The sequence below is a fragment of the Eriocheir sinensis genome, chromosome 61 (assembly GCF_024679095.1).
Source record: "Eriocheir sinensis breed Jianghai 21 chromosome 61, ASM2467909v1, whole genome shotgun sequence".
Lineage (NCBI taxonomy): Eukaryota > Metazoa > Arthropoda > Malacostraca > Decapoda > Varunidae > Eriocheir > Eriocheir sinensis.
In genome coordinates, this window is record NC_066569.1 from 8,031,338 (window position 1) to 8,054,674 (window position 23,337).

At 39.8% G+C, this 23,337-nt stretch overlaps 1 protein-coding gene across 3 annotated transcripts in view; it reads right to left on the bottom strand.

Moving 5' to 3' along the window:
• The window catches only part of LOC126986326 (sodium/hydrogen exchanger 2-like), a 70,917-nt gene that overhangs the window by 47,284 nt on the left and 296 nt on the right, over positions 1 to 23,337 (bottom strand). The window lies entirely within an intron of this gene.

The following is a 23,337-nucleotide window of genomic DNA, read 5'->3' on the forward strand; positions in this document are numbered from 1 at the left end:
TCTCTCTCTCTCTCTCTCTCTCTCTAAGGGGATCCCAACCATCACCTTCCCTTTAAGTTATGGGTCCCTTAGTTCCCTTAAATCTTGGCCTAATAATGTAATGGGGGAGGGGAGGGGAAGGGAAGGGAGGGGGAGCGGGGGGGAGGGGGAGGGGAAGGAAGGGAAGGGAAGGGAAGAATTGAAAGGTTATATGATGAAGGGATAGGAAGGAAATAATGAAGGGAAAGGGAAGGAAAGGAAGGGAAGGGAAGGGAAGGAAAGGGTAAGGAAGGGAAGGGAAGGGGAAGGGAAGAATTGAAAGGTTATATGATGAAGGGATAGGAAGGAAATAATGAAGGGAAAGGGAAGGAAAGGAAGGGAAGGGAAGGGAAGGGAAGGGTAAGGAAGGGAAGGGAAGGGAAGGGAAGGGGAAGGCAAGAATGGAAAGGTGATATGATGAAGGGATAGGAAGAAAATAATGAAGGGAAAGGGAAGGAAAGGAAAGGAAAGGAAGGGAAGGGAAGGGTAAGGAAGGGAAGGGAAGGGTTACGTGCTGGATAGAATGGGAAGGGACGAAGGAAGGGAGGGAAAGATGGAGAGAGAGATGGAAAGTAATGGAATGGGGGAAGGGAAGGGGAGGGAAGGGAAGGGAAGGGAAGGGAAAGGAGAAGTTATAAGCTGAAGGAGAGGAAAAAGATGAAGGGAAAGGAAGGGAAAAAGGAAGGAAAGGGAAAGGGATGGGAGAGGAAGGGGCAGGGGAGGGAAAATGGAGGAGAAAGGGAGGGGAAGATGAAGGGAACGGAAGGGAAGGAGGAAATGAAGAGGAAAAAAAGCGAAGAGAAGGGGAGGGAAAAATGAAGGGGAAGGAGAGGAAGAGGAGGGGAAAGGGAGGGGAGGAAAATAGGGGGAGGGGAGGTGAAGGGAAAGGGAGAAGGTAAAATCAAGCACCCTCTCCCCTCTCCCTTTTTTTTTCCCTCTTGCTTCTCCATTTTTTTCCCTCTTCCCTCTCCCTCCCTTTTTTCCTTCCCTCTCCCTTTTTTTCCTTCCCTCTCCCTCCCTTTTTCCCCCCTTCCCTCTCCCTCCCTTTTTATCCCTCCTCCTCTTCCACTCCTTTTCTCTTACTGATATTTTTCCTCTCTCTCTCTCTCTCTCTCTCTCTGGGTGCAAAGGAGAGGAAGGAGATAGGCTGGACAGGAAGAAGATAAGAGAAGGGAAACGAACAATAACGACAGATAAGAGTGTTCGTAGATGTGTGTGTGTGTGTGTGTGTGTGTGTGTGTGTGTGTGTGTGTGTGTGTGTGTGTGTGTGTAGGTAGGTATGTAGTTCTGTATGTGAGATGTACTACTTCTTTCTCCTCCTCCTCCTCCTCCTCCTACTACTACTACTATTACTACTACTACTACTACTACTACTACTACTACTACTACTATCACCAGCACACGTGAAGGCAAGGAGGGCAAAAAATTAACACTCCACATCTTCACTGATTAGATAGTCGCCTAATTAAGAAAGGAAATGAGAATGTAGTGATTTGTCAACTTTGGACTGCTCTCTCTCTCTCTCTCTCTCTCTCTCTCTCTCTCTCTCTCTCTAGTTACGTATAAATATTGTTAATGTAAATATGAGTAAGCTTATTTCAATCGGTGTGTGCTTTGTGTGTGTGTGTGTGTGTGTGTGTAACAATAACAATAACAACAACAATAATAATAATAATAATAATAATAATAATAATAATAATAATAATGAGGCCGTCGTTGATGAGCACCAGGAGGCAGACAGGGCTAATTTTGGTGCCTTGCGGGATGCCACACGTCAGATGTTGAGGGGAGGAGACAGAACCTTGGGAGAGAACTGCATTGGCGGGCGATGAGGCAGCCAGTCACCCACGCGACAAGATTAGGGTGAAGCTCCAACTCAATGGCCTTAGTAATGACAGCAGTGTGATTTACAAGATAAAACGCTTTCTTGAAATCGACAAGAGCAAGGGAGGTGTTCCGTTTTCAGGTGGCTGTGTATATAAACTAGACTAGAGAAAGGAAGATGGGAAAGGAGAAAAAGGGGAAGGAGGAAATGGGAGGATTGAAAGAGCAAGAACGAGGGGTTGGAAGAGAGGGAATGAGAGAGGGTAGGAAGGAAGGGAGAAAAGAGGACACGGAGGAAAAGTAGAGGAGGAGGAATAGAAGAGGAAAAGGAGAGAGGTTAATTTAAGGAGCTGACCACGCAATGAGTAATGGAGGAGTCACTGAGTCTACTTAGATCAGGGCTTCCCAACCTGGGGTATACCGTACATCTACCCCCAGTGGTACATTTGCACTTTTCAGGGGGTACATTGTGTCCGAGAGAATAACCAGTACTGTGCAATACATGGTGTTGTAATCTGCATTCAATTTGCACAGTCGTGGTTTTTTTTTCATTTTAGTAAGCAAAACTGTTATTCAAATTATATCATCAGTCCACACATAAAGATTTCATTGTAAAATAGTATCACAATATTACAGTTTCATAGTTTTTTTTTATCCAAAATTTTTAAGGGTACACGGAAACCTATAAAAATCCCCAAGGGTTACAAAGGAACAAAAAGGTTGGGAGCCCCTGCCTTTGATCATCATAAGCCCAGTTAGATATGAAGTCTTCGTAAATAAGGCTGAGGATGGGTATGATGGGGACTGGTCAGTGGTCATTAAGGGACTGTGGACTGGAAGGTTTAAGGATAAGAGTGACATAGTAAATCTTCCACGAGGGAGTGAAGAAGTTTAAAGAGAGACGAGGAGGAAGAATAGAAGACGATGCTGTAAAATCCAAATCGATGGGAGGGTCCTGGGAACACACAGAATCCGAGGCAATCCGGATTCACTCGGCTTAGTGCGGCTTGGAACGAACCTGTTTATGTTTTGATAGGCCATCCATTGTGTGTGTGTGTGTGTGTGTGCGTGTGTGTGTGTAGAAGTGGGTAAAAAGAAAGCAATATCAATTCTAACATTACGTTTTCTTTTCTGCAACGCACACGACGTAATCCAAAATCTTTAGGATGAGGAATAACACACACACACACACACACACACACACACACACACACACACACACACACACACACGCACATGAATGGCCTATCAAAACAAAAACAGGGTCGTTCCAAGCCGCACGAAGCCCTGGGAATCTAGATCGTCTCAGATTCTAACACAAAAATCTTTAGAAAGTGATGAAAAAATACAAAAAAGATGAAGAATAACGTATGGATGGCCTCTCAAATCAAAATCCGTAACCGCTCTAAACCGTCCGCATCCGCTTAAGTTCGAGAGAATCCGGATTGTATTGGATTCTGTGTCTCTCCAACGACCCAAACATCGACTTGGTTTTTACTTCGGGAAGGAATACAAGAGGAGTGGACACGAAACACACACACACACACACACACACACACACACGAACATGCATTGCCCAGCCTCCTCTCCTCCTCCTCCTCCTCCTCCTGTCTTCCATGCCTTTACTTCTCTCTTTCTTTTTTATCGAAGATCCTGAATGCAGATTTAACATGACATACATAAAACGATAAGAAAAAGGAGGTTGGAAAGTTTCGTTTAGTCGGCGCAACATCTGTGGTCATATGCCGGAGAGACACAGAAGGGGAAGGAATTATAGGAGAAGGGAGGAGGAGGAGGAGGAGGAGGAGGAGGAGAACAAAGACGAAGAGGAGGAGGAATAGAGTAAGGGTAAGGTTAGGAGCATACACTATAGCTGCGCATGGCCTCAGTGCTCATTTCCGAAGCACTGGCCCTTGACCCAATCGTTAGCCACAGCGGAGGTCCATTATCGTGAATAATAAAAATAATGAAAAGAAGAAATAGGGAGAAAACAGGAAGGAGGTGTTGAAAAGGAGGGTTCAAAAAGGGGAAATAGATGGAGGCAAGTGAAAGGAAGAAGGAATGAGAGGTATAAGAGAAAGAGAAGAAGGAGAGAAGGAAGGAGTTGAAGGAGAATGAACGAGGGTTAAAGGAAAGGGAATGAGGGAGGGAAGGAAGGATAGATGGATGGAATGAAGGAAGAAAAGGAGAAAAGAAAAAGAATGAGAAGTAAAGAAAAGGAATAAGAGGAGAGAAAAGAAACGGAATGAGGGAGGGAAGGAAGGATAGATGGATGGAGTGAAGGAAGAAAAGGAGAAAAAGAAAAAGAATGAGAAGTAAAGAAAAGGAATAAAAGGAGAGAGAAAAGGAGGAAGGTTAAGAAAAGGAAGAATGAGAAAATGAGAGAAGAAAAGTAGGTCGAGATGAGAAGGAGAAAGAAGAAAATAAAGGAGAGAAGGACAGAAGAAGAAAAGAAGTAAAGGAGGAAAAGGGGGAAGAAAAGGAGGAAAATTAGCTAAGAGGAGAAAGAGGAAAATGAGGATAAAAGAAGGAAAAGAAAATGAGGAAAAAACAGGAAGAACTATAATGAGAGAGAGAGAGAGAGAGAGAGAGAGAGAGAGAGAGAGAGAGAGAGAGAGATGTGGTAGGCTATTAGAAGAGACGAGACATAGGCCTACTACTACTACTACTACTACCACCACCACTACTACTACTACTACTACTACTACTACCACTAACATTTCCTCTCCGTCTGTGAATTAGAAATAACCATGAATCTATAAGAACGAGGAGAAACGCAACACTAAAAACATATATCTGACTTTTTTTCTGTCGCTTTCTCCGATGGCAAACAAATTCTCGTGTGCAAACTCGCCAAAATACGTCCATAAATATCAGAAAACTTGCAAAGGGCGGAGAGTAACGCGATTTCTACTACGTCAACATGTATATAAAAAAAGGTGTTCTATAATAGGCTAGTGGGTGCGATCCGTCAAACCAACGTGAAGAATTATCAAACCTTTACCAGGGCAAAGATAAACACATTTCAGACACATCAATCGCATTCAGTCAAGTGTGAACGTTACACACACACACACACACACACACACACACACACACACACACACACACACACACACACCAGGCTTGGGTTCATGTACACTTTTTTACTCGAGTTCAAGTACGATTACATCAAGATATCGCTAATTCAAGTACAAATACAAGTACCAAATTACTGATTAACCTAAAGATTTTTTTCTGCTTTTGACAAGTGGTAATCTGTCAAGCCTTCTTCGCCCTGCGTCATCTCACATGGCCCGCGTCACGTCACCCCAGGGTCAGGACACCGGGCCTTGGGGACAGTGGCTTCGTGCGACGAGAATCTTTTATCACATCTTGAAACTGTTATTTCTTCTTGTTCTATTTGATCGATTAATTGTAAAGTAATCTTCCGCATTAATATCACTGAATCCTTTACACATTTTAAAAACTTCTATTAGATCGCCTCGCATTCTTCGCTTTGATAGGCTGAATAAATTTACTTCTTTAAGCCTCTGTTAATAAGATAAATTTCTCAACCTAAGCATCCTTTTTGTTATTCTCCGTTTAACCCGTTCTAACTTCTCTACGTCTTTTCTGTAATAGGGAGACCAAAACTGCACACAGTACTCTAGATGGGGTCGAACCAGCGAATTATACAGTTTTAATATTACCTTTTCTGATTTATTATTAAAGACTCGTCCGATGAAGCCAACCAGGAGGAGGAAGCAGTGGCGGAGGAGGTTGGATGACTCTAGTGACGGTATGGCCTTGGAAGCGGAAAACACACACACACACACACACACACACACACACACACACCTGCCTCAAATAACAATAATGATGACTATTGCTTTCTTTATCACAGGATGTAAAAAAGAAAAGCTATACAAATGTGAACCTGAGAGAGAGAGAGAGAGAGAGAGAGAGAGAGAGAGAGAGAGAGAGAGAGAGAGAGAGAATAATAACAATTGTCAAGAGACTAATCAAATCACTAATTAGCCGGATATGTCAAGGAAGAAGAAGAAGAAGAGAAGGAGAAGAAGAAGAAGAGGTGGAGAAGGAAATGGTATGGCGGTGGAGGAGTTGGAATAGGAGTAGAAAAAAATATACAGTACGGGAGAAATGGAGGAGGAGGAGGAGGAGGAGGTGGCAGAAGAAGAGGAGAAAGATGAAGAATAAAGAGATGAAGAACAGGGAAAAGGATACAGGAGAATGGTGTAGTAAGAGTAGTAATAGAAGGAGGAGGAGGAGGGGGATGTGATGGCAGAAGAAGAGGAGAAAGATGAAGAATAAAGAGATGAAGAACAGGGAAAAGGATAGGACAGGAGAATGGCGTATTAATAGCAGTAATAGAATCTTAAGTTCATGAGTCGTGTTCTACTTTGGTTCTTGGTCTTTCTATATGTGCGTCAGAGGCGAGTCCTGAAATAAAGCTGACTCGCCGGGCCGACATTAGGAAACTTCAAATAATTCAGTGACGAGCGACCATCGACTGACTGCTCGCTGAAACGGCACCTCGGGGATGGGAATAAACGCGAACTTAGAGTGACATTTAAAGAAACTCCACATCCACATAAACCCTATTTTAAACCTATTCAGACTCTCTTAACTGCATTTAAACCCACATATACGCATTCCAACCCTGTTCCAACCCGCTTAAACCCATTTGTTCATTGGATTTTATTACATACGAAGGCGATTAACATTTCCAAACCTAACGTGCGATTAACATTTCCAAACCTAACGTAACTTTTATTTATTTATTATTTTTTTACAGCAAGGGGTAAGGGAATTCGTGAACTGGATACATTTTTTCTTTGTGGATTTAATTGCACACGAAGGCGATCAACATTTCGAAACATTTCCTAACCTATAACTAACTTTTTTTTACAGCAAGGAGGAAGGGAATTCGAATACTAGATACATTTTTCTTTCTGGATTTACTTACATACAAAGGAGCTCAATTTCTCTAAACCTAACGTAACTTTTTGTTACAGCAAGGGGGAAGGGAATTCGTGAACTGGATACAATTTTTCTTTTTGGCTTTAATTACAAGCTAAGGCAAATTAGGCAATCAACTCCTCCACACTTAACGTAACTTTTTTTTACATCAAGGAAGGCAACTCAAGGGGAAAAAAAATACAGCAACAAAAACGTCCGCTAGATATTACTTGCCGAAGCCCAGAAATGAGGTCAGTTTCGTGTGGAGAGGCGTCTTGAAACTCTCCCCTTGAATATAGCCACGTGATTAGGTTCCCACATCAGAAGGAAAGATATGGGTGAAACGAGCCATTAGACGTGCCAGCCATACACACACTACACTCTTACTAAGTCTGGTATTACAAGACACTTAGCCATATCACATCCGCTATTTCTAAAGGTCAAAGAGGGGATCAATCGGGTTATAATGAGTGTTTCTTTAGGTTCATAGTACAGAAGAAGGGTCAGACTACCACCAGGGTCATAAAACTACCCCTGGAAATGCCCACAGCTCCTTTGAAAGCTTTGTCAAATATGTGTTTCTTTAGGTTCATAGTACAGAAGAAGGGTCAGACTACCACCAGGGTCATAAAACTACCCCTGGAAATGCCCACAGCTCCTACGAAAGCTTTGTCAAATATGTGTTTCTTTAGGTTCATAGTACAGAAGAAGGGTCAGACTACCACCAGGGTCATAAAACTACCCCTGGAAATGCCCACAACTCCTACGAAAGCCTTGCCAAATATGTGTTTCTTTAGGTTCACGGTACAGAAGAAGGGTCAGACTACCACCAGGGTCATAAAACTACCCCTGGAAATCCCCACAACTCCTACGAAAGCCTTGTCAAATATGTGTTTCTTTAGGTTCATAGTACAGAAGAAGGGTCACACTACCACCAGGGTCATAAAACTACCCCTGGAAATACCCACAGCTCCTACGAAAGCTTTATCAAATATGTGTTTCTTTAGGTTCATAATACAGAAGAAGGGTCAGACTACCACCAGGGTCATAAAACTACCCCTGGAAATCCCCACAGCTCCTTTGAAAGCTTTGTCAAATATGTGTTTCTTTAGGTTCATAGTACAGAAGAAGGGTCAGACTACCACCAGGGTCATAAAACTGCCCCTGGAAATGCCCACAGCTCCTACGAAAGCCTTGTCAAATATGTGTTTCTTTAGGTTCATAGTACAGAAGAAGGGTCAGACTACCACCAGGGTCATAAATCTACCCCTGGAAATGCCCACAGCTCCTACGAAAGCCTTGTCAAATATGTGTTTCTTTAGGTTCATAATACAGAAGAAGGGTCAGACTACCACCAGGGTCATAAAACTACCCCTGGAAATGCCCACAACTCCTACGAAAGCCTTGTCAAATATGTGTTTCTTTAGGTTCATAGTACAGAAGAAGGGTCAGACTACCACCAGGGTCATAAATCTACCCCTGGAAATGCCCACAACCCCTATGAAAGCCTTGTCAAATATGTGTTCTTGGGCGGCGAAATGTCTCAAAATACGACCCTTATTACCTCCATGCACTACACTTACTGCAACACAATATCATGGAGAGAGAGAAAATTGCTAGTTATGTCAACTGAAACGACCCCATTACACGTACATACCAGACATAGGAGAGTATCAGGACACCTCTTCCCCCGAAATTGACCTCTCTTATGGACACTCAACTCTTTTTGTAGGATAAGTGATTTGCGGGCTTTCTTCATTCTTTTTTTTTATAATTTTTTTGTCCTTGAGCTGTTTCCTTTACTGTAAAAATAATAATAAATAAATACAGATATGATGCTTACTCCAACAACATAAACAACATAACAGCATGAAGAAAAGGTAAAGGTATGGTTGGGAGCATACGGAATAGCTGCGCTTCGCCTCGGTGCTCATCTCCGTTCCGCCCGTTGGCACTTTGAGTCTGTGGTAGGAGAGAACCCATTGTTACCCTAATCCTCCCCTCATTGTTTCTTTTTGTTCCGCCTCACAACCGGGATCAGTTTCGAATTCCGTTACATAGCCTGAACTTGATTTGAAAGACAAGAGTTTACATCCATCGTTTTTTTTTTTCTCTTTCCAACAAAGGAGACAGCTCAAGGGGACAAAAAAGTAAACAATAATAAAAAAAAGCCTGCTACTCGCTGCTCACAAAAAGAATCCAAAGAGGTGGCCGAAAAACAGGTCAATTTCAGGTTTATCTTTTAGCCTCAGTCACTTTAATAACCAGACACAGGGCCAGCGTGACATCCGGGTTACCACAGTTTACCTTCCCCAGGTTTTCCCGGGCATCCATTTACCGACCAATCCGAAAGTAAGGATGAACAGCTGGGTGAGTTGAACGCTGACTGCCCGGGCCGGAATCCGAAACCAGCTAATTCGTACCTAGGAACGCTAATCGCTACACCGTGGAGAGAGGAAGAAAAAAATAAATGCTCTCCATTATTTCGTATCCCAAAGAGCAGTTCGGCAAGGCTGGCAAGTACGGCTTCTTCGTCTTTATTCTTGAAGGAGAGACTTTTATAATTCAAGACGAGCAACTTAATTGTCAGTTAGCTTCCTCTGCATGCTTGGGTGGTGCCTTGCTTGGTGAAGTTCAGATGTGATGTACGTTCGGGGAAGAGAGAGAGAGAGAGAGAGAGAGAGAGAGAGAGAGAGAGAGAGAGAGAGAGAGAGAGAGAGAGAGAGAGAGAGAGAGAGAGAGAGAGAGAATAAAATAGGACAATGGACAAAGTTGTAACAATGAAGAGAGAGAGAGAGAGAGAGAGAGAGAGAGAGAGAGAGAGAGAGAGAGAGAGAGAGAGAGAGAGAGAGAATCTTGGCGCTTCACATGGCTCTCCGATCATGAGGTTAATCTATTTACGAAGGTTGGTTTAGTTCCTTGTTGAAACATGTGGCACGTTCAACAATATAAGCAGCATTCCTGACTTATTTGGCCATTCTGAAACCCGTATACTCAGACGCTTTCAACTCGCATCACTATTTCCCAAAACCACAAAGATAAGTCGGGTTCTTTTGAGTGGTTTTAACCCTCATGTTGCAGAGGCCTTGTCGAACTATATCACCAGGCTCATAAAACTATCCATGGACATACCCACAACAACCTCTACCAAAGCCTTGTCAAACTATCACTAGGCTCATAAAACTACCCATGGACATACCCACAACAACCTCTACCAAAGCCTTGTCAAACTATTACAAGGCTCATAAAACTATCCATGGAAATACTAACACAACAACCTCTACCAAAGCCTTGTCAAACTATCACTAGGCTCATAAAACTATCCATGGACATACCCACAACAACCTCCACCAAAGCCTTGTCAAACTATCACTAGGCTCATAAAACTATCCATGGACATACCCACAACAACCTCCACCAAAGCCTTGTCAAACTATCACTAGGCTCATAACACTACCCATGGAAATACTAACACAACAACCTCTACCAAAGCCTTGTCAAACTATCACTAGGCTCATAAAACTATCCATGGACATACCCACAACAACCTCCACCAAAGCCTTGTCAAACTATCACCAGGCTCATAAAACTATCCATGGACATACCCACAACAACCTCTACCAAAGCCTTGTCAAACTATCACCAGGCTCATAAAACTATCCATGGACATACCCACAACAACCTCTACCAAAGCCTTACCAAATGTAGGTGTAGGTTCGGAAATTTGAGAATGTGGAGCTTATTGTACAGAACCCTCTACTAATCCTGCTATTGTAAACTGATCGATTTTCTCTTTCAAGCACCAAACTGCCGGTCTTTCATTCTACGATAAAATTAGTTAAACATTACACTGGCAACTAGCAGGAATTAATGGTGCTTATGGTTCAAGAGCAGGGCAAGACTTGAATAAAAAATAAAGATAAATAAAACATCACAAAACACTGGCAATTAGGCGGTTTTGGTGAAGCGAACAAAAGTAGACTAAGAAAATAAACGGTAAGTTGAGAATGGGCAGAGGATACATATACATTCACCCCACGTCTAGCAATGACAGGAATTACGAATGCTTATTGCTTATACTTCAAAAGGAGAAATACATAACATAGAAATACAAAACAAAACGCTGGTAAGATGATATTGACTGAGGCGAACAAAAAACAGACAAAATAAAAAGCAGGTTGAAATTGTCCGAGGAAGCTCACACATTCACCACACGTCTTGAATTTACAGGAATTACGAATGCTTAAAATTCAAAAGGAGATATACAAAACGAAGATATACAAAACAAAACGCTAGGAAGATGATACTGAGGCGAACTTAAGAGGAGACTAAGTAAATATAAGCAGCTAGGTCAGTTAATACACTCACATTCACTAAACACTTCTTGCATTAATAGGAGTCACAAAACAAAATGATAGAAATTCGAGTGACTGAAGTAAACAAAAGAAGAAGAGTAAAATAAACAGTAGGTAGTTGAGGATAGTCCAAGGAAACTTTCACATTAATAGGAATTACGAATGCTTAAAGCTCAAAAGGAGATATACGAAACGAAGATATACAAAACAAAACGCTGGAAAGATGATATACTGACGGAGGCGAACAAATGAGGAGACTAAGTAAATATAAGCAGAAGGTCCGCTGATACATTTACATTCACCAACCACTTCTTGCATTAACAGGAATCACGAAAGCTTACAATTCAAAAGGAGAAACACAAAACAAAACGCTATAGGGAGGCGATACTAACTGAGGCAAAGAAACAAACAAACACACAAAAAAACAATGGCTTAAAGACGGCCCGAGGAAGCACACCCACACACACACACGTACACACACACACACACACACGTACACACACACGTACACACATACACACACACACACTTTTACCACATCCAGTCAACGTTGCCAGATTGCCGTCCTCAACCCACTGTATTTTCCGGTTCCTGACGCATAACAATTACAAAAAACATCCACAATTAACGCTTTTGACAATAACTACAAATAAGTATCGGTATCTGTATAGGTGCGATGGTTTTGAGCGTTAAAATGGCGAATACAATATGGGTGGTGTGACACTCTGGTAGCGTTGGTCATGTTCCGCCTCCCCCCTATGGACACCACACACCACAGCACGCATGACTCGAGACAAAGCATTCAGGACCCGCATCACGCGTCCAACTCAAGGTCATCATGCATTCGACGTGCTGGCCATGCATTGTGAAGGCTGGAATGGGTTCGAGGCTTTCAAGAGTATAGTTTATCAGTTTTGTTTTGTATTTCTCCTTTTGAACCTTAAATATTCGTAATTCCTATTATTGCTAGACGTGGGGTAAATGTGTATGATAACTTGTCTTAACTTGAACTTAAACATAAAAGGAATACTATAGCAATGAGATTCGGTATACCTATATAGATTACGAGTAAAGCTAAAACAAATGAAAGACGACACCTAACGCTAATATCCACAATGTCATTCTAATCCGTAAGTGGAATTAAGTCAAAGAATTAAAACAAGCAAGTGAAAGACGATACATAACGCTAATATCCATAATGTCATTCTAATCCGTGCGTGGAATTAGGTCAAAGAATTAAAACAAACAAGTGAAAGACGACAAATAACGCTAATATCCATAATGTCATTCTAATCCGTGCGTGGAATTAGGTCAAAGAATTAAAACAAACAAGTGAAAGACGATACATAACGCTAATATCCACAATGTCATTCTCATCCGTAAGTGGAATTAAGTCAAAGAATTAAAACAAACAAGTGAAAGACGACAAATAACGCTAATATCCACAATGTCATTCTAATCCGTGCGTGGAATTAGGTCAAAGAATTAAAACAAACAAGTGAAAGACGATACATAACGCTAATATCCACAATGCCATTCTAATCCGTGCGTGGAATTAGGTCAAAGAATTAAAACAAACAAGTGAAAGACGATACATAACGCTAATATCCACAATGTCATTCTAATCCGTGCGTGGAATTAGGTCAAAGAATTAAAACAAACAAGTGAAAGACGATACATAACGCTAATATCCATAATGTCATTCTAATCCGTGCGTGGAATTAGGTCAAAGAATTAAAACAAACAAGTGAAAGACGATACATAACGCTAATATCCACAATGTCATTCTAATCCGTGCGTGGAATTAGGTCAAAGAATTAAAACAAACAAGTGAAAGACGATACATAACGCTAATATCCATAATGTCATTCTAATCCGTAGTTGAAATTATAACAAAGAATTAAAACATGAAAGACGACACATAACGCTAATATCCACAATGTCATTCTCGTGCCATCATCAACCTATTGTTAGTTTTTTTAATCTACTTTTGGATGTCCATATTGTACAAGAGGAAACAAATGAAGCTTGAAACAGATGAAACATAGCAGACTGAATGTTCTTTTGATGCTTATGAGACCGTTAACATATGGGCTAGGACGCAAGGGGATATATTATTTAAGGTTATGTTTAAGAGATTATAACAATGGCCATGTTATTTGGTATATCCACAACTTAGCGCCTCCTTGGTGAAGTGGTTACCCAACGTATCTGGGGGCCTGTGAGTAAGGGCCGTATTTAAGGTTATGTTTAAGAGATTATAACAATGGCCATGTTATTTGGTATATCCACAACTTAGCGCCTCCTTGGTGAAGTGGTTACCCAACGTATCTGGGGGCCTGTGAGGGCCGTATTTAAGGTTATGTTTAAGAGATTATAACAATGGCCATGTTATTTGGTATATCCACAACAGCGCCTCCTTTGTGAAGTGGTTACCCTACGTATCTGGGGGCCTGTGAGTAAGGGCCGTATTTAAGGTTATGTTTAAGAGATTATAACAATGGCCATGTTATTTGGTATATCCACAACTTAGCGCCTCCTTGGTGAAGTGGTTACCCAACGTATCTGGGGGCCTGTGAGTAAGGGCCGTATTTAAGGTTATGTTTAAGAGATTATAACAATGGCCATGTTATTTGGTATATCCACAACTTAGCGCCTCCTTGGTGAAGTGGTTAGCCTACGTATCTGCGGCTTGGGTTCGAATCCCAGTCCGGGCAGCCAACCTAAAACTGCTCATCCTCTCTTTCAGTGGTTCAACTATGGTAACCCTCATATCGCACTGACCCTGTACATATTACGCTAATGAGACAGGGCGAACGGGCATATGTTCAGGATTTATCTAAAGAATATAAACAGTGGGCTCTTCTTGTTCTCAGTTTTGCCCATGAGCTGCTTCCTTTAATGTTAAAAAATAAAAATAAAATCGTGATCAACTCCCCTCCTCTTCGTGACAGTCTTCTACCTCTTAATTAAATTCCGCCGCCGCAATGTTGCCTCTCTATCAATCTTCAATCGATATCTTTACAGACGCAGTACATGACAGGCCTTTTTTTTCGCCCTTGAGCTGCTGCATCTACTGTAAAAATAAGAATTAAATGTTACAACCCTGATCATAACTGTACAGCTAAAACAAATGAAGCAAGACATTATACTTAACAGATTGGGCGAATGAATCATATCTTCCTAATTAACTTAAAAATAATAATAATAATAATGTGATTCGGTACACCTAGATTACGAGGAGAGTTAAAGAGATGAAAAAAACATAATTGTAAAGCTAAAACAAATGAAGCAAGACATTATACTTAACAGATTAAGCGAATGAATCATATCTTCCTAATTAACTTAAAAATAATACTAATAATAATGTGATTTGGTACGCCTAGATTACGAGGAGAGTTAAAGAGACGAAAAAAACATAATTGTAAAGCTAAAACAAATGAAAGCAGACATATATAAACAGATTAAGCGAAATAAATCATTCTTCTAATTAACTTAAAAATAATAATAATAATAATGTGATTTGGTACGCCTAGATTACGAGGAGAGTTAGAGATGAAAAAAACATAATTGTAAAGCTAAAACAAATGAAGCAAGACATTATACTGAACAGATTGGGCAAAAACATAATTGTAAAGCTAAAACAAATGAAGCAAGACATTATACTTAACAGATTAAGCGAATGAATCATATCTTAAATAATACTAATAATAATGTGATTTGGTACGCCTAGATTACGAGGAGAGTTAAAGAGACGAAAAAAACATAATTGTAAAGCTAAAACAAATGAAGCAAGACATTATACTTAACAGATTGGGCGAATGAATCATATCTTCCTGATTAACTTAAAAATAATACTAATAATAATGTGATTCGGTACACCTAGATTACGAGGAGAGTTAAAGAGATGAAAAAAAGACATAATTGTAAAGCTAAAACAAATGAAGTAAGACATTATACTTAAATTAACAGGTTGGGCGAATGATTTATATTTTCCTGATTACCTTAAAAAGAATACTAATAATAATGTGATTTGGTACACCTAGATTACGAGGAAAGCTAAAAGATGAAAAAAAAAGAAAAAAAAGATGCAAGACGAGATAACGCTAATATCCACAATGTCACTCTAATCCGTAAGTGAAATTATAACAAAGAAAATACGTGGATACTGATAACATAAAGGCTTTCAACGGTGTATGACGATATATAACGACTTCATAACTCTACTACCAATCAATGTCTGTATGCTACCAACGAGTGACATGTCTTCGATCTTGTGAGTCGTGATTTGACGAACCAATAACAGGCACCAGGCTATACTTAACGCTTTTTTCTTCGTCTTTCTTCGAACTGAAAGAACTATATGATGCCTCCTCGCTCCCTCCCTCCACTTCTCTCCCAATCATAGTAAAGTAAGGAAACTTTTTACTTAAGGGAATGCGGGTGACTTTATCCTCCTCTCCTTCATATTGGGCCTTGAAGAGTGTGTGTGTGTGTGTGTGTGTGTGTGTGTGTGTCGATGAGCCAATCAATAATTATGTAGGGCTTAGTAACGAGAGAGAGAGAGAGAGAGAGAGAGAGAGAGAGAGAGAGAGAGAGAGAGAGAGAGAGAGAGAGAGAGAGAGAGAGAGAGAGTGGGGGGGGGGAGAACAAGGAAAATGGTGGTGAATGTGGTAGTTACTTAAGAGAGAGAGAGAGAGAGAGAGAGAGAGAGAGAGAGAGAGAGAGAGAGAGAGAGAGAGAGAGAGAGAGAGAGAGAGTATTCCTCCACCCACTAACCTCCATTTCACATCGCCATCACATCTTTTATTAATGAAACGTTTAAAACTCAAGGACATTCTCGTTTTGGTGATCATTCCACGAGAGAGAGAGAGAGGGGGGGGGGAGATATTTGTGTAGTATAACAGAATCCACTCTCTCTCTCTCTCTCTCTCTCTCTCTCTCTCTCTCTGTGTCACGAGGTAGGCTACACGTATTCAATATGCAAGAATGGCCTCTAGAAACTGTCCTGTATTATTCATGAGCGCAATAGCTGTCTGGCCAAGTGACTGACACACACACACACACTAATGGTTGACTGACTGACACCAACGCACGCTCACTGACTGACCAAGTGACTGACTGACTGGCTCGCTCACTTACGCACGCTAACTTTGTATTGTTGGCTTGGTCTCATTGATAAAAGATACGGGTTTAACTCTTTCAAACATTCTTTTTTTTTGTTACGCTATTATTAAGATCTATTCAAAGTTTATACAGCAGGAATTCAACTTTTTCTCATTATTTCACTTATTACTTCATTTTTTAACATTACTTTCCTTATTACTTATTTCTTCATTCATTGTTCAAAGTAAAGTTCGGGGCATATGGTGCGTACAGCTGCGCGTGACCTCTGTGCTCATCTCCGTCGCACTGGCCCTTGAGTCTGTGGTGGGTCGGGACACAGGGCAGGAATGACATCCGGGTTATAAACTTTCATTGTTGCTATTTTATTTTCATTTTTTTACAGCAAAGGAGACGGCTCAAGGGCAACAAAAAGTGCAATAAAGAGAAGAAGAAAAAAGTCCGCTACTCACCGCTCCCATAATAGAGAAAAGTAGAGTGGCCCAAAAAAGGTCAATTTCGGGTGGAGTAATGCTAGTAGGCTAATGCAAAGGTTTAAAACATTACTGCAGCTTACTTTTTATTATTTCAAGTATAGCTGTTTGTTTATTTAATGTCTATCAGTGGTTCAATAGCGTTTTATTTCTCTCCTCTTTCTCTATTTCTATCTATCTATCTTCTATCTGTCTCTATTCTACTATTTCTATTATCTATAAAATTCTATATCTATCCTTTTTATCAGTGGTTCAGTAACGTTTCCTTTCCTCTATTTCTATCCTCTTTCTCTATTTCTATCTATCTATCTTCTATCTGTCTATTTCTACTATTTCTCTAGTATCTCTATCCTCTATCAGTGGTTCTGTAGCCTATCTTTTAATTTCTTTCCTCTATATAATACGGTTAATTTTCCATATATATGTCTGGTTATATCTACCTTTATTCATAGTTCATTAAGTAACAGACGAACTTGGTATTATTCATAGTTCATTAAGTAACAGACGAACTTGGTATTATTCATAGTTCATTAAGTAACAGACGAACTTGGTATTTTTTTCTTCTTTTCTTTCTTTTCTTTTACGATCTGCAAATCATTCGCTTCCACCATTCCCTTGAGGCAAATACACAGAGGAACCTGAACAAACAGCAGGTAACCACACACACACACACACACACACACACACACACACACACACGAACATGCATTGCCCAGCCTTCTCTCTTCCTCCTCCTCCTCCTGTCTTCCATTCCTTTGCTTTTTCCTTTATTTTTATTTTTTTATCGAAGATCCTAAATGCAGACTTAACACGACATACATAAAAAGAGAAGAAATAGGGAAGAATGAGAGAAAAAAACAGTCGAATCACTAATCTTATCACACACACACACACACACACACACACACACACACACACACACACACACACGAGAAAAAAAAAAAAAAAGACTCCTACCCAGACAGTCATGCAGCTTCAAAATGACACAGCAAAATAAGTAAATAAAGTAAGTAAATATACAAATAAATAAAACATGATAAAGTGAAAAATAAAGAAAAAATAACAAAAATATAAATCGAAAATAAACAAAGAAGCATAAATACGAAAAGATAGAAACAAAACCAAATAAAAATAAATAAATACAATCATACAAGAAAATATTAAGAGGAAATACGAAAAAAATTAGCATTCCAGACAGAACAGTGGAACACTTAAATAAGTACACAAGACTCTTAAGAAACACCTAACACTACTTTATTTTATGACCGGAAGGTGGGTGTGTGTATTGCCAGGATGCAAAATATAAAAAGGGGGAGGGGGAGGAATAGATAAGGACTTAAGAAACACCTAACACTTTTTTTTTCATGGCCGGAAGGTGTGTGTGTGTGTGTGTGTGTGTGTGTGTGTGTGTGTGTGTGTGTGTGTTGCCACGATGGAAAAAAAAAGGAGGGAGGGAGGGAGGAATAGATAAGGATTTTACTATTCCTGAACATGTCCTTGGCCTACTTCCCGTATCCATTTCTTCACCTCCGGTTCCATAAGTTTGAGATGTAAGAATTCGGCGTGTCCCTTCAATACACGGTTGTTATTTATTGATGTATAAGCACCTGGTAAACTAAGATCAATAATAACCAAGACAAAAGTACTAGAAGAACAGCAGATAAACCGATATAACTGATAGAAAGTAAACCTAAAATGAATGTGGCGACTACGGAAAGAAGAAGAAGAAGAAGAAGAGGAAGAGGAAGAAGAGGAAGAAGAAGAAGCAGAAGAAAAAGAAAGAGCAGAAGAAGAAAAAGAAGAAGAAGAAGAAGAAAAAGCCGAAGCAGAAGACGACGACGACGAAGAAGAAGAAGAAGAAGAAGAAGAAAAAGCAGAGGCAAAAGAAAAAGAAGAAAAAGAAGAAGAAAAAGAAGAAAAACTGATAGAACTAAGGGAAAAAAAGGTATTACCGCCACTCAATACTCCATTTCTTCCTTAAATACACGTTTCCTGTTAAAATAATACATAACCTTCGAATTTGTTGCCATTCATAACATTCTAGTCAGTTAGGCGCCCAACTAATGCAGATAAAACTCAAACTCAATAACACGTCTATTGTATCTCTGTGTACCGATTCGATATCTCCACGTCTCAAAAGTGTAGAGAATGACCACCTTGGATCGGATATTTGAAAGGGGTATATGACGAATGTTCGGTGTAAAGTAAGCAAAGTAAAGTTCAGAATATTCCCATCTTTTGATAATAATACCGAGTCATTATCAAAACATCATTAATAGTCAGAAATAATGGCCAGAAATTCCTACCGAATCTTCACCAAAACATCACCAATAGCCTGGATTAATACCAAAACTTTACCAAAACATCATAGCCTGGATTAATTAATACCAAAACTTTACCAAAACATCACTAATAGCCAAAAACAATACTGGATATTAACCAAAACATCACTAATAGCCTGGAATAATACCGGATCTTTACCAAAACATCACTAATAGCCTGAAATAATACCGAATCTTCACCAAAACATCAATTAATAGTCAGAAATAATATCGGATCTTTACCAAAACATCACTAATAGCCAGAAACAATACCGGATCTTTACCAAAACATCACCAATTGCCTGAAATAACAACGGATCTTTACCAAAACATCACTAATAGCCAGAAACAATACCGGATCTTTACCAAAACATCACCAATAGCCAGAAACAATACCGGATCTTTACCAAAACATCACCAATTGCCTGAAATAACAACGGATCTTTACCAAAACATCACTAATAGCCAGAAACAATACCGGATCTTTACCAAAACATCACCAATAGCCTGAAACAATACCGGATCTTTACCAAAACATCACTAATAGCCAGAAACAATACCGGATCTTTACCAAAACATCACCAATAGCCTGAAACAATACCGGATCTTTACCAAAACATCAGTAATAGCCAGAAACAATACCGGATCTTCACCAAAAGCCTGAAACAATACCGAATCTTTACCAAAACATCAGTAATAGCCAGAAACAATACCGGATCTTCACCAAAAGCCTGAAACAATACCGGATCTTTACCAAAACATCATTAATACCCAGAAACAATACCGGATCTTTACCAATACGTCAATTAATAGTCTACTCAAGTCTAAGTTTCTCCACGACCTACATTTCCCTTCCTCCTTGAGTACTAAAGATGTATCGGCAGTATTGGCCACGATTTGTATTGGTATCGGTAGTATCGTCTTTTATTTCTAGTATCGGTATCGGGGTTTATTTGTAGTATCGGCTTTTATTTGCAGCATCGGTATCGTTATCGGCAGTATTGGCCTTTATTTGTATTGGTATCGGTAGTATCGTCTTTAATTTCTAGTATCCGTATCGGGCTTTATTTCTAGTATCGGCTTTTATTTGTAGTATCGGCTTTTATTTGCAGCATCGGTATCGTTATCGGCAGTATCGGCCTTTATTTGTAGTATCGGTATCGGGAAGGTGAAAATATGGCCGATACTTAATACTTTACTAGCTTATTTATTATGCGATTCAAGACCAATCCAAGTAACACTACAATCTCATAACCTTACAGATATGTAATCAAAGTAAAAAAAAGTATTGGTATCGGTAAAATATCGGCCATTTGTTAGTATCGGTATCAGCTTTCTTCTTCGTTATGCTGACACTAATTAAGATGTTCTCCCTTCCCTCTTTCGTATTAAACTTTCCTTCCTCCCTGTGTAGTATATCTAAAGGCTATCCGTACATGTTATCACCTATAAGACTGTCTTCTATCGCATTTCCTCTTAACACTTATAAAACATTAACTCATATTCTCTCGTTTCTACACATTCCGACACTATTTTCTTGATTATACCGACAAAACTGCTCCACTATCCCCTCTGTAGCCTAGACGTACCTTCCTCCCTGTATAGTAAGCCTGCCACCTCACACCGTCACTGTATTCTTAAAAACGTATAACAAGTAGTATTAACACATTCCCTTTTAAGTTTTGTCATTCCGTTCCTGTTTTCCTTCGTTATGCAGGCAAAAAATTGGTCTACCATATCATCCCTGCACCCTACATGTCCCTTCCTCCCTGTGTAGTAAGCCTGCCACCTCACACCGTCACTGTATTCTTAAAAACGTATAACAAGTAGTATTAACACATTCCCTTTTAAGTTCTGTCATTCCGTTCCTGTTTTCCTTCGTTATACAGACAAAATATTGGTCTACCATCATCCCTGCACCCTACATGTCCCTTCCTCCCTGTATAGTAAGCCTGCCACATCACACCGTCACTGTATTCTTAAAAACGTATAACAAGTAGTATTAACACATTCCCTTTTAAGTTTTGTCATTCCGTTCCTGTTTTCCTTCGCTATATAGACAAAATATTGGTCTACCATTATCCCTGCACTCTACATGTCCCTTCCTCCCTGTGTAGTAAGCCTGCCACATCACACCGTCACTCTATTCTTAAAAACGTATAACAAGTAGTATTAACACATTCCCTTTTAAGTTATGTCATTCCGTTCCTGTTTTCCTTCGCTATACAGACAAAATACTGTTCTACCACCATCCCTGCACCCTACATGTCCCTTCCTCCCTGTATAGTAAGCCTGCCACATCACACCGTCACTGTATTCTTAAAAACGTATAACAAGTAGTATTAACACATTCCCTTTTGAGTTTTGTCATTCCGTTCCTGTTTTCCTTCGCTATACAGACAAAATACTGTTCTACCATCATCCCTGCACCCTACATGTCCCTTCCTCCCTGTATAGTAAGCCTGCCACATCACACCGTCACTCTATTCTTAAAAACGTATAACAAGTAGTATTAACACATTCCCTTTTGAGTTTTGTCATTCCTTTACGGTTTTCCTTCGTTATGCAGACAAAAAATTGTTCTACCATCATCCCTTCCTTCCTTTGTACTAACCCTGTCACCACACACCGTTGTTATGTTCTTAAAATGTATAACAAGTAGTATTAACACATTCCCTTTTGAGTTTTGTCATTCCGTTCCTGTTTTCCTTCGTTATGCAGACAAAATACTGTTCTACCATCATCCCTGCACCCTACATGTCCCTTCCTCCCTGTATAGTAAGCCTGCCACCTCACACCGTCACTGTATTCTTAAAAACGTATAACAAGTAGTATTAACACATTCCCTTTTAAGTTTTGTCATTCCGTTCCTGTTTTCCTTTGCTATACAGACAAAATACTGTTCTACCACCATATCTGCCTTCCTCTGTACTAACCCTGTCACCACACACCGTTGCTATGTTCTTAAAATGTATAACAAGTAGTATTAACACATTCCCTTTTAAGTTGTCATTCCTTTCCTGTTTTCCTTCGCTATACAGACAAAATACTGTTCTACCTTCAACCCTTCCTTCCTCAGTCTGTACTAACCCTGTCACCACACACCGTTGCTATGTTCTTAAAATGTATAACAAGTAGTATTAACACATTCCCTTTTAAGTTTTGTCATTCCGTTCCTGTTTTCCTTCGCTATAGACAAAATACTGTTCTACCACCATCCCTTTCTTCCTAACCCTGTCACCACACACCGTTGCTATGTTCTTAAAATGTATAAAAAGTATCATTCTAACACATTCCCTTTTAAAATGTATAACAAGTAGTATTAACACATTCCCTTTTAAGTTCTATCATTCCGTTCCTGTTTTCCTTCGCTATACAGACAAAATACTGTTCTACCACCATCCCTTCCTTCCTCTGTACTAACCCTGTCACCACACACCGTTGCTATGTTCTTAAAACGTTTAACAAGTATCATTCTAACACATTCCCTTTTAACTTGTCATTCCTTTCCTGTTTTCCTTCGCTATACAGACAAAATACTGTTCTACCATCACCCCTTCCTTCCTCTGTACTAACCCTGTCACCACACACCGTTGCTATGTTCTTAAAACGTATAAAAAGTATCATTCTAACACATTCCCTTTTAAGTTTTGTCATTCCTTTCCTGTTTTCCTTCGCTATACAGACAAAATACTGTTCTACCACCATCCCTTTCTTCCTAACCCTGTCACCACACACCGTTGCTATGTTCTTAAAATGTATAACAAGTATCATTCTAACACATTCCCTTTTAAGTTGTCATTCCTTTCCTGTTTTCCTTTGCTATACAGACAAAATACTGTTCTACCTTCAACCCTTCCTTCCTCTGTACTAACCCTGTCACCACACACCGTTGCTATGTTCTTAAAATGTATAACAAGTAGTATTAACACATTCCCTTTTAAGTTCTATCATTCCGTTCCTGTTTTCCTTCGCTATACAGACAAAATACTGTTCAACCATCACCCTTTCTTCCTCTGTACTAACCCAGTCACCACACACCGTTGCTATGTTCTTAAAACGTTTAACAAGTATCATTCTAACACATTCCCTTTTAAGTTGTCATTCCTTTCCTGTTTTCCTTCGCTATACAGACAAAATACTGTTCTACCACCATCCCTTTCTTCCTAACCCTGTCACCACACACCGTTGCTATATTCTTAAAACGTATAAAAAGTATAATTCTAACACATTCCCTTTTAAGTTGTCATTCCTTTCCTG